Source organism: Fundulus heteroclitus, chromosome 24, assembly GCF_011125445.2.
Source record: "Fundulus heteroclitus isolate FHET01 chromosome 24, MU-UCD_Fhet_4.1, whole genome shotgun sequence".
Lineage (NCBI taxonomy): Eukaryota > Metazoa > Chordata > Actinopteri > Cyprinodontiformes > Fundulidae > Fundulus > Fundulus heteroclitus.
Window position 1 is genome coordinate 28,745,883 of NC_046384.1, and position 12,702 is coordinate 28,758,584.

Sequence of the window (12,702 nt, forward strand, 5' to 3'; positions counted from 1 at the left end):
GGCAGGAAGGGGTGGAAAAATGACCAAAAATGAAACTTTGACACCTCATAACTCTGAGACGTTTGGTTTAATCTGGCCCAAATTTGCTATGCAGCTTCCTGTGGTAAGGTGCTACAAACCTGGAAGAGCCTATCTCTCAAAGACCTTCCATCTGTTAGTTGTTTTTGGACCGGTTATTAGGTTTGACGGCACAGCACGGCTTTCTCTCGGCCCCTTGGGGCAGATAGGGACCCCAAATTACCAGGGCTTGCTCTACTCACACCCTAGAAACCGTGCGGTTTGATATCTCTAAGTTAAGTAGAATCTTTACTGGTGTCTCTTTGGGCCTGGTGGGGCTCCATGAAGCCTAAATCCTTCAGCTAGGGTTAGGATCTTTGCTCAGGCTCATCCCAGAGGGCTGATTTTCACAAATGTCATTCAGGGGGTGACAATGAGTGGATTCTGTGAGTTTGGTGTCGCTGGAGCGTTTCGTCTTGGCGTGACAGGGGCAGGAAGGGGTGGAAAAATGACCAAAAATGAAACTTTGACACCTCATAACTCTGAGACGTTTGGTTTAATCTGGCCCAAATTTGCTATGCAGCTTCCTGTGGTAAGGTGCTACAAACCTGGAAGAGCCTATCTCTCAAAGACCTTCCATCTGTTAGTTGTTTTTGGACCGGTTATTAGGTTTGACGGCACAGCACGGCTTTCTCTCGGCCCCTTGGGGCAGATAGGGACCCCAAATTACCAGGGCTTGCTCTACTCACACCCTAGAAACCGTGCGGTTTGATATCTCTAAGTTAAGTAGAATCTTTACTGGTGTCTCTTTGGGCCTGGTGGGGCTCCATGAAGCCTAAATCCTTCAGCTAGGGTTAGGATCTTTGCTCAGGCTCATCCCAGAGGGCTGATTTTCACAAATGTCATTCAGGGGGTGACAATGAGTGGATTCTGTGAGTTTGGTGTCGCTGGAGCGTTTCGTCTTGGCGTGACAGGGGCAGGAAGGGGTGGAAAAATGACCAAAAATGAAACTTTGACACCTCATAACTCTGAGACGTTTGGTTTAATCTGGCCCAAATTTGCTATGCAGCTTCCTGTGGTAAGGTGCTACAAACCTGGAAGAGCCTATCTCTCAAAGACCTTCCATCTGTTAGTTGTTTTGGACCGGTTATTAGGTTTGACGGCACAGCACGGCTTTCTCTCGGCCCCTTGGGGCAGATAGGGACCCCAAATTACCAGGGCTTGCTCTACTCACACCCTAGAAACCGTGCGGTTTGATATCTCTAAGTTAAGTAGAATCTTTACTGGTGTCTCTTTGGGCCTGGTGGGGCTCCATGAAGCCTAAATCCTTCAGCTAGGGTTAGGATCTTTGCTCAGGCTCATCCCAGAGGGCTGATTTTCACAAATGTCATTCAGGGGGTGACAATGAGTGGATTCTGTGAGTTTGGTGTCGCTGGAGCGTTTCGTCTTGGCGTGACAGGGGCAGGAAGGGGTGGAAAAATGACCAAAAATGAAACTTTGACACCTCATAACTCTGAGACGTTTGGTTTAATCTGGCCCAAATTTGCTATGCAGCTTCCTGTGGTAAGGTGCTACAAACCTGGAAGAGCCTATCTCTCAAAGACCTTCCATCTGTTAGTTGTTTTTGGACCGGTTATTAGGTTTGACGGCACAGCACGGCTTTCTCTCGGCCCCTTGGGGCAGATAGGGACCCCAAATTACCAGGGCTTGCTCTACTCACACCCTAGAAACCGTGCGGTTTGATATCTCTAAGTTAAGTAGAATCTTTACTGGTGTCTCTTTGGGCCTGGTGGGGCTCCATGAAGCCTAAATCCTTCAGCTAGGGTTAGGATCTTTGCTCAGGCTCATCCCAGAGGGCTGATTTTCACAAATGTCATTCAGGGGGGTGACAATGAGTGGATTCTGTGAGTTTGGTGTCGCTGGAGCGTTTCGTCTTGGCGTGACAGGGGCAGGAAGGGGTGGAAAAATGACCAAAAATGAAACTTTGACACCTCATAACTCTGAGACGTTTGGTTTAATCTGGCCCAAATTTGCTATGCAGCTTCCTGTGGTAAGGTGCTACAAACCTGGAAGAGCCTATCTCTCAAAGACCTTCCATCTGTTAGTTGTCTTTGGACCGGTTATTAGGTTTGACGGCACAGCACGGCTTTCTCTCGGCCCCTTGGGGCAGATAGGGACCCCAAATTACCAGGGCTTGCTCTACTCACACCCTAGAAACCGTGCGGTTTGATATCTCTAAGTTAAGTAGAATCTTTACTGGTGTCTCTTTGGGCCTGGTGGGGCTCCATGAAGCCTAAATCCTTCAGCTAGGGTTAGGATCTTTGCTCAGGCTCATCCCAGAGGGCTGATTTTCACAAATGTCATTCAGGGGGTGACAATGAGTGGATTCTGTGAGTTTGGTGTCGCTGGAGCGTTTCGTCTTGGCGTGACAGGGGCAGGAAGGGGTGGAAAAATGACCAAAAATGAAACTTTGACACCTCATAACTCTGAGACGTTTGGTTTAATCTGGCCCAAATTTGCTATGCAGCTTCCTGTGGTAAGGTGCTACAAACCTGGAAGAGCCTATCTCTCAAAGACCTTCCATCTGTTAGTTGTTTTTGGACCGGTTATTAGGTTTGACGGCACAGCACGGCTTTCTCTCGGCCCCTTGGGGCAGATAGGGACCCCAAATTACCAGGGCTTGCTCTACTCACACCCTAGAAACCGTGCGGTTTGATATCTCTAAGTTAAGTAGAATCTTTACTGGTGTCTCTTTGGGCCTGGTGGGGCTCCATGAAGCCTAAATCCTTCAGCTAGGGTTAGGATCTTTGCTCAGGCTCATCCCAGAGGGCTGATTTTCACAAATGTCATTCAGGGGGTGACAATGAGTGGATTCTGTGAGTTTGGTGTCGCTGGAGCGTTTCGTCTTGGCGTGACAGGGGCAGGAAGGGGTGGAAAAATGACCAAAAATGAAACTTTGACACCTCATAACTCTGAGACGTTTGGTTTAATCTGGCCCAAATTTGCTATGCAGCTTCCTGTGGTAAGGTGCTACAAACCTGGAAGAGCCTATCTCTCAAAGACCTTCCATCTGTTAGTTGTTTTTGGACCGGTTATTAGGTTTGACGGCACAGCACGGCTTTCTCTCGGCCCCTTGGGGCAGATAGGGACCCCAAATTACCAGGGCTTGCTCTACTCACACCCTAGAAACCGTGCGGTTTGATATCTCTAAGTTAAGTAGAATCTTTACTGGTGTCTCTTTGGGCCTGGTGGGGCTCCATGAAGCCTAAATCCTTCAGCTAGGGTTAGGATCTTTGCTCAGGCTCATCCCAGAGGGCTGATTTTCACAAATGTCATTCAGGGGGTGACAATGAGTGGATTCTGTGAGTTTGGTGTCGCTGGAGCGTTTCGTCTTGGCGTGACAGGGGCAGGAAGGGGTGGAAAAATGACCAAAAATGAAACTTTGACACCTCATAACTCTGAGACGTTTGGTTTAATCTGGCCCAAATTTGCTATGCAGCTTCCTGTGGTAAGGTGCTACAAACCTGGAAGAGCCTATCTCTCAAAGACCTTCCATCTGTTAGTTGTTTTTGGACCGGTTATTAGGTTTGACGGCACAGCACGGCTTTCTCTCGGCCCCTTGGGGCAGATAGGGACCCCAAATTACCAGGGCTTGCTCTACTCACACCCTAGAAACCGTGCGGTTTGATATCTCTAAGTTAAGTAGAATCTTTACTGGTGTCTCTTTGGGCCTGGTGGGGCTCCATGAAGCCTAAATCCTTCAGCTAGGGTTAGGATCTTTGCTCAGGCTCATCCCAGAGGGCTGATTTTCACAAATGTCATTCAGGGGGGTGACAATGAGTGGATTCTGTGAGTTTGGTGTCGCTGGAGCGTTTCGTCTTGGCGTGACAGGGGCAGGAAGGGGTGGAAAAATGACCAAAAATGAAACTTTGACACCTCATAACTCTGAGACGTTTGGTTTAATCTGGCCCAAATTTGCTATGCAGCTTCCTGTGGTAAGGTGCTACAAACCTGGAAGAGCCTATCTCTCAAAGACCTTCCATCTGTTAGTTGTTTTTGGACCGGTTATTAGGTTTGACGGCACAGCACGGCTTTCTCTCGGCCCCTTGGGGCAGATAGGGACCCCAAATTACCAGGGCTTGCTCTACTCACACCCTAGAAACCGTGCGGTTTGATATCTCTAAGTTAAGTAGAATCTTTACTGGTGTCTCTTTGGGCCTGGTGGGGCTCCATGAAGCCTAAATCCTTCAGCTAGGGTTAGGATCTTTGCTCAGGCTCATCCCAGAGGGCTGATTTTCACAAATGTCATTCAGGGGGTGACAATGAGTGGATTCTGTGAGTTTGGTGTCGCTGGAGCGTTTCGTCTTGGCGTGACAGGGGCAGGAAGGGGTGGAAAAATGACCAAAAATGAAACTTTGACACCTCATAACTCTGAGACGTTTGGTTTAATCTGGCCCAAATTTGCTATGCAGCTTCCTGTGGTAAGGTGCTACAAACCTGGAAGAGCCTATCTCTCAAAGACCTTCCATCTGTTAGTTGTTTTTGGACCGGTTATTAGGTTTGACGGCACAGCACGGCTTTCTCTCGGCCCCTTGGGGCAGATAGGGACCCCAAATTACCAGGGCTTGCTCTACTCACACCCTAGAAACCGTGCGGTTTGATATCTCTAAGTTAAGTAGAATCTTTACTGGTGTCTCTTTGGGCCTGGTGGGGCTCCATGAAGCCTAAATCCTTCAGCTAGGGTTAGGATCTTTGCTCAGGCTCATCCCAGAGGGCTGATTTTCACAAATGTCATTCAGGGGGTGACAATGAGTGGATTCTGTGAGTTTGGTGTCGCTGGAGCGTTTCGTCTTGGCGTGACAGGGGCAGGAAGGGGTGGAAAAATGACCAAAAATGAAACTTTGACACCTCATAACTCTGAGACGTTTGGTTTAATCTGGCCCAAATTTGCTATGCAGCTTCCTGTGGTAAGGTGCTACAAACCTGGAAGAGCCTATCTCTCAAAGACCTTCCATCTGTTAGTTGTTTTTGGACCGGTTATTAGGTTTGACGGCACAGCACGGCTTTCTCTCGGCCCCTTGGGGCAGATAGGGACCCCAAATTACCAGGGCTTGCTCTACTCACACCCTAGAAACCGTGCGGTTTGATATCTCTAAGTTAAGTAGAATCTTTACTGGTGTCTCTTTGGGCCTGGTGGGGCTCCATGAAGCCTAAATCCTTCAGCTAGGGTTAGGATCTTTGCTCAGGCTCATCCCAGAGGGCTGATTTTCACAAATGTCATTCAGGGGGTGACAATGAGTGGATTCTGTGAGTTTGGTGTCGCTGGAGCGTTTCGTCTTGGCGTGACAGGGGCAGGAAGGGGTGGAAAAATGACCAAAAATGAAACTTTGACACCTCATAACTCTGAGACGTTTGGTTTAATCTGGCCCAAATTTGCTATGCAGCTTCCTGTGGTAAGGTGCTACAAACCTGGAAGAGCCTATCTCTCAAAGACCTTCCATCTGTTAGTTGTTTTTGGACCGGTTATTAGGTTTGACGGCACAGCACGGCTTTCTCTCGGCCCCTTGGGGCAGATAGGGACCCCAAATTACCAGGGCTTGCTCTACTCACACCCTAGAAACCGTGCGGTTTGATATCTCTAAGTTAAGTAGAATCTTTACTGGTGTCTCTTTGGGCCTGGTGGGGCTCCATGAAGCCTAAATCCTTCAGCTAGGGTTAGGATCTTTGCTCAGGCTCATCCCAGAGGGCTGATTTTCACAAATGTCATTCAGGGGGTGACAATGAGTGGATTCTGTGAGTTTGGTGTCGCTGGAGCGTTTCGTCTTGGCGTGACAGGGGCAGGAAGGGGTGGAAAAATGACCAAAAATGAAACTTTGACACCTCATAACTCTGAGACGTTTGGTTTAATCTGGCCCAAATTTGCTATGCAGCTTCCTGTGGTAAGGTGCTACAAACCTGGAAGAGCCTATCTCTCAAAGACCTTCCATCTGTTAGTTGTTTTTGGACCGGTTATTAGGTTTGACGGCACAGCACGGCTTTCTCTCGGCCCCTTGGGGCAGATAGGGACCCCAAATTACCAGGGCTTGCTCTACTCACACCCTAGAAACCGTGCGGTTTGATATCTCTAAGTTAAGTAGAATCTTTACTGGTGTCTCTTTGGGCCTGGTGGGGCTCCATGAAGCCTAAATCCTTCAGCTAGGGTTAGGATCTTTGCTCAGGCTCATCCCAGAGGGCTGATTTTCACAAATGTCATTCAGGGGGTGACAATGAGTGGATTCTGTGAGTTTGGTGTCGCTGGAGCGTTTCGTCTTGGCGTGACAGGGGCAGGAAGGGGTGGAAAAATGACCAAAAATGAAACTTTGACACCTCATAACTCTGAGACGTTTGGTTTAATCTGGCCCAAATTTGCTATGCAGCTTCCTGTGGTAAGGTGCTACAAACCTGGAAGAGCCTATCTCTCAAAGACCTTCCATCTGTTAGTTGTTTTTGGACCGGTTATTAGGTTTGACGGCACAGCACGGCTTTCTCTCGGCCCCTTGGGGCAGATAGGGACCCCAAATTACCAGGGCTTGCTCTACTCACACCCTAGAAACCGTGCGGTTTGATATCTCTAAGTTAAGTAGAATCTTTACTGGTGTCTCTTTGGGCCTGGTGGGGCTCCATGAAGCCTAAATCCTTCAGCTAGGGTTAGGATCTTTGCTCAGGCTCATCCCAGAGGGCTGATTTTCACAAATGTCATTCAGGGGGTGACAATGAGTGGATTCTGTGAGTTTGGTGTCGCTGGAGCGTTTCGTCTTGGCGTGACAGGGGCAGGAAGGGGTGGAAAAATGACCAAAAATGAAACTTTGACACCTCATAACTCTGAGACGTTTGGTTTAATCTGGCCCAAATTTGCTATGCAGCTTCCTGTGGTAAGGTGCTACAAACCTGGAAGAGCCTATCTCTCAAAGACCTTCCATCTGTTAGTTGTTTTTGGACCGGTTATTAGGTTTGACGGCACAGCACGGCTTTCTCTCGGCCCCTTGGGGCAGATAGGGACCCCAAATTACCAGGGCTTGCTCTACTCACACCCTAGAAACCGTGCGGTTTGATATCTCTAAGTTAAGTAGAATCTTTACTGGTGTCTCTTTGGGCCTGGTGGGGCTCCATGAAGCCTAAATCCTTCAGCTAGGGTTAGGATCTTTGCTCAGGCTCATCCCAGAGGGCTGATTTTCACAAATGTCATTCAGGGGGTGACAATGAGTGGATTCTGTGAGTTTGGTGTCGCTGGAGCGTTTCGTCTTGGCGTGACAGGGGCAGGAAGGGGTGGAAAAATGACCAAAAATGAAACTTTGACACCTCATAACTCTGAGACGTTTGGTTTAATCTGGCCCAAATTTGCTATGCAGCTTCCTGTGGTAAGGTGCTACAAACCTGGAAGAGCCTATCTCTCAAAGACCTTCCATCTGTTAGTTGTTTTTGGACCGGTTATTAGGTTTGACGGCACAGCACGGCTTTCTCTCGGCCCCTTGGGGCAGATAGGGACCCCAAATTACCAGGGCTTGCTCTACTCACACCCTAGAAACCGTGCGGTTTGATATCTCTAAGTTAAGTAGAATCTTTACTGGTGTCTCTTTGGGCCTGGTGGGGCTCCATGAAGCCTAAATCCTTCAGCTAGGGTTAGGATCTTTGCTCAGGCTCATCCCAGAGGGCTGATTTTCACAAATGTCATTCAGGGGGTGACAATGAGTGGATTCTGTGAGTTTGGTGTCGCTGGAGCGTTTCGTCTTGGCGTGACAGGGGCAGGAAGGGGTGGAAAAATGACCAAAAATGAAACTTTGACACCTCATAACTCTGAGACGTTTGGTTTAATCTGGCCCAAATTTGCTATGCAGCTTCCTGTGGTAAGGTGCTACAAACCTGGAAGAGCCTATCTCTCAAAGACCTTCCATCTGTTAGTTGTTTTTGGACCGGTTATTAGGTTTGACGGCACAGCACGGCTTTCTCTCGGCCCCTTGGGGCAGATAGGGACCCCAAATTACCAGGGCTTGCTCTACTCACACCCTAGAAACCGTGCGGTTTGATATCTCTAAGTTAAGTAGAATCTTTACTGGTGTCTCTTTGGGCCTGGTGGGGCTCCATGAAGCCTAAATCCTTCAGCTAGGGTTAGGATCTTTGCTCAGGCTCATCCCAGAGGGCTGATTTTCACAAATGTCATTCAGGGGGTGACAATGAGTGGATTCTGTGAGTTTGGTGTCGCTGGAGCGTTTCGTCTTGGCGTGACAGGGGCAGGAAGGGGTGGAAAAATGACCAAAAATGAAACTTTGACACCTCATAACTCTGAGACGTTTGGTTTAATCTGGCCCAAATTTGCTATGCAGCTTCCTGTGGTAAGGTGCTACAAACCTGGAAGAGCCTATCTCTCAAAGACCTTCCATCTGTTAGTTGTCTTTGGACCGGTTATTAGGTTTGACGGCACAGCACGGCTTTCTCTCGGCCCCTTGGGGCAGATAGGGACCCCAAATTACCAGGGCTTGCTCTACTCACACCCTAGAAACCGTGCGGTTTGATATCTCTAAGTTAAGTAGAATCTTTACTGGTGTCTCTTTGGGCCTGGTGGGGCTCCATGAAGCCTAAATCCTTCAGCTAGGGTTAGGATCTTTGCTCAGGCTCATCCCAGAGGGCTGATTTTCACAAATGTCATTCAGGGGGTGACAATGAGTGGATTCTGTGAGTTTGGTGTCGCTGGAGCGTTTCGTCTTGGCGTGACAGGGGCAGGAAGGGGTGGAAAAATGACCAAAAATGAAACTTTGACACCTCATAACTCTGAGACGTTTGGTTTAATCTGGCCCAAATTTGCTATGCAGCTTCCTGTGGTAAGGTGCTACAAACCTGGAAGAGCCTATCTCTCAAAGACCTTCCATCTGTTAGTTGTTTTGGACCGGTTATTAGGTTTGACGGCACAGCACGGCTTTCTCTCGGCCCCTTGGGGCAGATAGGGACCCCAAATTACCAGGGCTTGCTCTACTCACACCCTAGAAACCGTGCGGTTTGATATCTCTAAGTTAAGTAGAATCTTTACTGGTGTCTCTTTGGGCCTGGTGGGGCTCCATGAAGCCTAAATCCTTCAGCTAGGGTTAGGATCTTTGCTCAGGCTCATCCCAGAGGGCTGATTTTCACAAATGTCATTCAGGGGGTGACAATGAGTGGATTCTGTGAGTTTGGTGTCGCTGGAGCGTTTCGTCTTGGCGTGACAGGGGCAGGAAGGGGTGGAAAAATGACCAAAAATGAAACTTTGACACCTCATAACTCTGAGACGTTTGGTTTAATCTGGCCCAAATTTGCTATGCAGCTTCCTGTGGTAAGGTGCTACAAACCTGGAAGAGCCTATCTCTCAAAGACCTTCCATCTGTTAGTTGTTTTTGGACCGGTTATTAGGTTTGACGGCACAGCACGGCTTTCTCTCGGCCCCTTGGGGCAGATAGGGACCCCAAATTACCAGGGCTTGCTCTACTCACACCCTAGAAACCGTGCGGTTTGATATCTCTAAGTTAAGTAGAATCTTTACTGGTGTCTCTTTGGGCCTGGTGGGGCTCCATGAAGCCTAAATCCTTCAGCTAGGGTTAGGATCTTTGCTCAGGCTCATCCCAGAGGGCTGATTTTCACAAATGTCATTCAGGGGGTGACAATGAGTGGATTCTGTGAGTTTGGTGTCGCTGGAGCGTTTCGTCTTGGCGTGACAGGGGCAGGAAGGGGTGGAAAAATGACCAAAAATGAAACTTTGACACCTCATAACTCTGAGACGTTTGGTTTAATCTGGCCCAAATTTGCTATGCAGCTTCCTGTGGTAAGGTGCTACAAACCTGGAAGAGCCTATCTCTCAAAGACCTTCCATCTGTTAGTTGTTTTTGGACCGGTTATTAGGTTTGACGGCACAGCACGGCTTTCTGCTCGGCCCCTTGGGGCAGATAGGGACCCCAAATTACCAGGGCTTGCTCTACTCACACCCTAGAAACCGTGCGGTTTGATATCTCTAAGTTAAGTAGAATCTTTACTGGTGTCTCTTTGGGCCTGGTGGGGCTCCATGAAGCCTAAATCCTTCAGCTAGGGTTAGGATCTTTGCTCAGGCTCATCCCAGAGGGCTGATTTTCACAAATGTCATTCAGGGGGTGACAATGAGTGGATTCTGTGAGTTTGGTGTCGCTGGAGCGTTTCGTCTTGGCGTGACAGGGGCAGGAAGGGGTGGAAAAATGACCAAAAATGAAACTTTGACACCTCATAACTCTGAGACGTTTGGTTTAATCTGGCCCAAATTTGCTATGCAGCTTCCTGTGGTAAGGTGCTACAAACCTGGAAGAGCCTATCTCTCAAAGACCTTCCATCTGTTAGTTGTTTTTGGACCGGTTATTAGGTTTGACGGCACAGCACGGCTTTCTCTCGGCCCCTTGGGGCAGATAGGGACCCCAAATTACCAGGGCTTGCTCTACTCACACCCTAGAAACCGTGCGGTTTGATATCTCTAAGTTAAGTAGAATCTTTACTGGTGTCTCTTTGGGCCTGGTGGGGCTCCATGAAGCCTAAATCCTTCAGCTAGGGTTAGGATCTTTGCTCAGGCTCATCCCAGAGGGCTGATTTTCACAAATGTCATTCAGGGGGTGACAATGAGTGGATTCTGTGAGTTTGGTGTCGCTGGAGCGTTTCGTCTTGGCGTGACAGGGGCAGGAAGGGGTGGAAAAATGACCAAAAATGAAACTTTGACACCTCATAACTCTGAGACGTTGGTTTAATCTGGCCCAAATTTGCTATGCAGCTTCCTGTGGTAAGGTGCTACAAACCTGGAAGAGCCTATCTCTCAAAGACCTTCCATCTGTTAGTTGTTTTTGGACCGGTTATTAGGTTTGACGGCACAGCACGGCTTTCTCTCGGCCCCTTGGGGCAGATAGGGACCCCAAATTACCAGGGCTTGCTCTACTCACACCCTAGAAACCGTGCGGTTTGATATCTCTAAGTTAAGTAGAATCTTTACTGGTGTCTCTTTGGGCCTGGTGGGGCTCCATGAAGCCTAAATCCTTCAGCTAGGGTTAGGATCTTTGCTCAGGCTCATCCCAGAGGGCTGATTTTCACAAATGTCATTCAGGGGGTGACAATGAGTGGATTCTGTGAGTTTGGTGTCGCTGGAGCGTTTCGTCTTGGCGTGACAGGGGCAGGAAGGGGTGGAAAAATGACCAAAAATGAAACTTTGACACCTCATAACTCTGAGACGTTTGGTTTAATCTGGCCCAAATTTGCTATGCAGCTTCCTGTGGTAAGGTGCTACAAACCTGGAAGAGCCTATCTCTCAAAGACCTTCCATCTGTTAGTTGTCTTTGGACCGGTTATTAGGTTTGACGGCACAGCACGGCTTTCTCGTCGGCCCCTTGGGGCAGATAGGGACCCCAAATCACCAGGGCTTGCTCTACTCACACCCTAGAAACCGTGCGGTTTGATATCTCTAAGTTAAGTAGAATCTTTACTGGTGTCTCTTTGGGCCTGGTGGGGCTCCATGAAGCCTAAATCCTTCAGCTAGGGTTAGGATCTTTGCTCAGGCTCATCCCAGAGGGCTGATTTTCACAAATGTCATTCAGGGGGTGACAATGAGTGGATTCTGTGAGTTTGGTGTCGCTGGAGCGTTTCGTCTTGGCGTGACAGGGGCAGGAAGGGGTGGAAAAATGACCAAAAATGAAACTTTGACACCTCATAACTCTGAGACGTTTGGTTTAATCTGGCCCAAATTTGCTATGCAGCTTCCTGTGGTAAGGTGCTACAAACCTGGAAGAGCCTATCTCTCAAAGACCTTCCATCTGTTAGTTGTTTTGGACCGGTTATTAGGTTTGACGGCACAGCACGGCTTTCTCTCGGCCCCTTGGGGCAGATAGGGACCCCAAATTACCAGGGCTTGCTCTACTCACACCCTAGAAACCGTGCGGTTTGATATCTCTAAGTTAAGTAGAATCTTTACTGGTGTCTCTTTGGGCCTGGGTGGGGCTCCATGAAGCCTAAATCCTTCAGCTAGGGTTAGGATCTTTGCTCAGGCTCATCCCAGAGGGCTGATTTTCACAAATGTCATTCAGGGGGTGACAATGAGTGGATCTGTGAGTTGGTGTCGCTGGAGCGTTTCGTCTTGGCGTGACAGGGGCAGGAAGGGGTGGAAAAATGACCAAAAATGAAACTTTGACACCTCATAACTCTGAGACGTTTGGTTTAATCGGCCCAAATTTTGCTATGCAGCTTCCTGTGGTAAGGTGCTACAACCTGAAGAGCCTATCTCTCAAAGACCTTCCATCTGTAGTTGTTTTGGACCGGTTATTAGGTTTGACGGCACAGCACGGCTTTCTCTCGGGCCCCCCCCCCCCTTGGGGCAGATAGGGACCCCAAATTCCCAGGGCTTGCTCTACTCACCACCCTAGGAAAACCTCGTGCGGTTTGATATCGTCTAAGTTAAGTAGAATCCTTTTTAACTGGTGTCTCTTTGGGCCTGGTGGGGCTCCATGAAGCCTTAATCCTTTCAGCTAGGGTTAGATCTTGCTCAGGCTTCATCCCAGCGGGGGCTGATTTTCACAAATGGTACTTCGGGGTGACAATGAGTGGATTCTGTGAGTTTGGTGTCGCTGGAGCGTTTCGTCTTGCGTGACAGGGGCAGGAAGGGGTGGAAAAATGACCAAAAATGGAACTTTGACACCTCAATAA

The 12,702-nt window shown here is 48.7% G+C and overlaps 1 protein-coding gene across 1 annotated transcript in view; it reads left to right on the top strand.

The window, feature by feature from the left end:
* The window catches only part of sts (steroid sulfatase (microsomal), isozyme S), a gene marked incomplete in the record, with an annotated part of 49,679 nt that overhangs the window by 36,395 nt on the left and 582 nt on the right, over window positions 1-12,702 (top strand).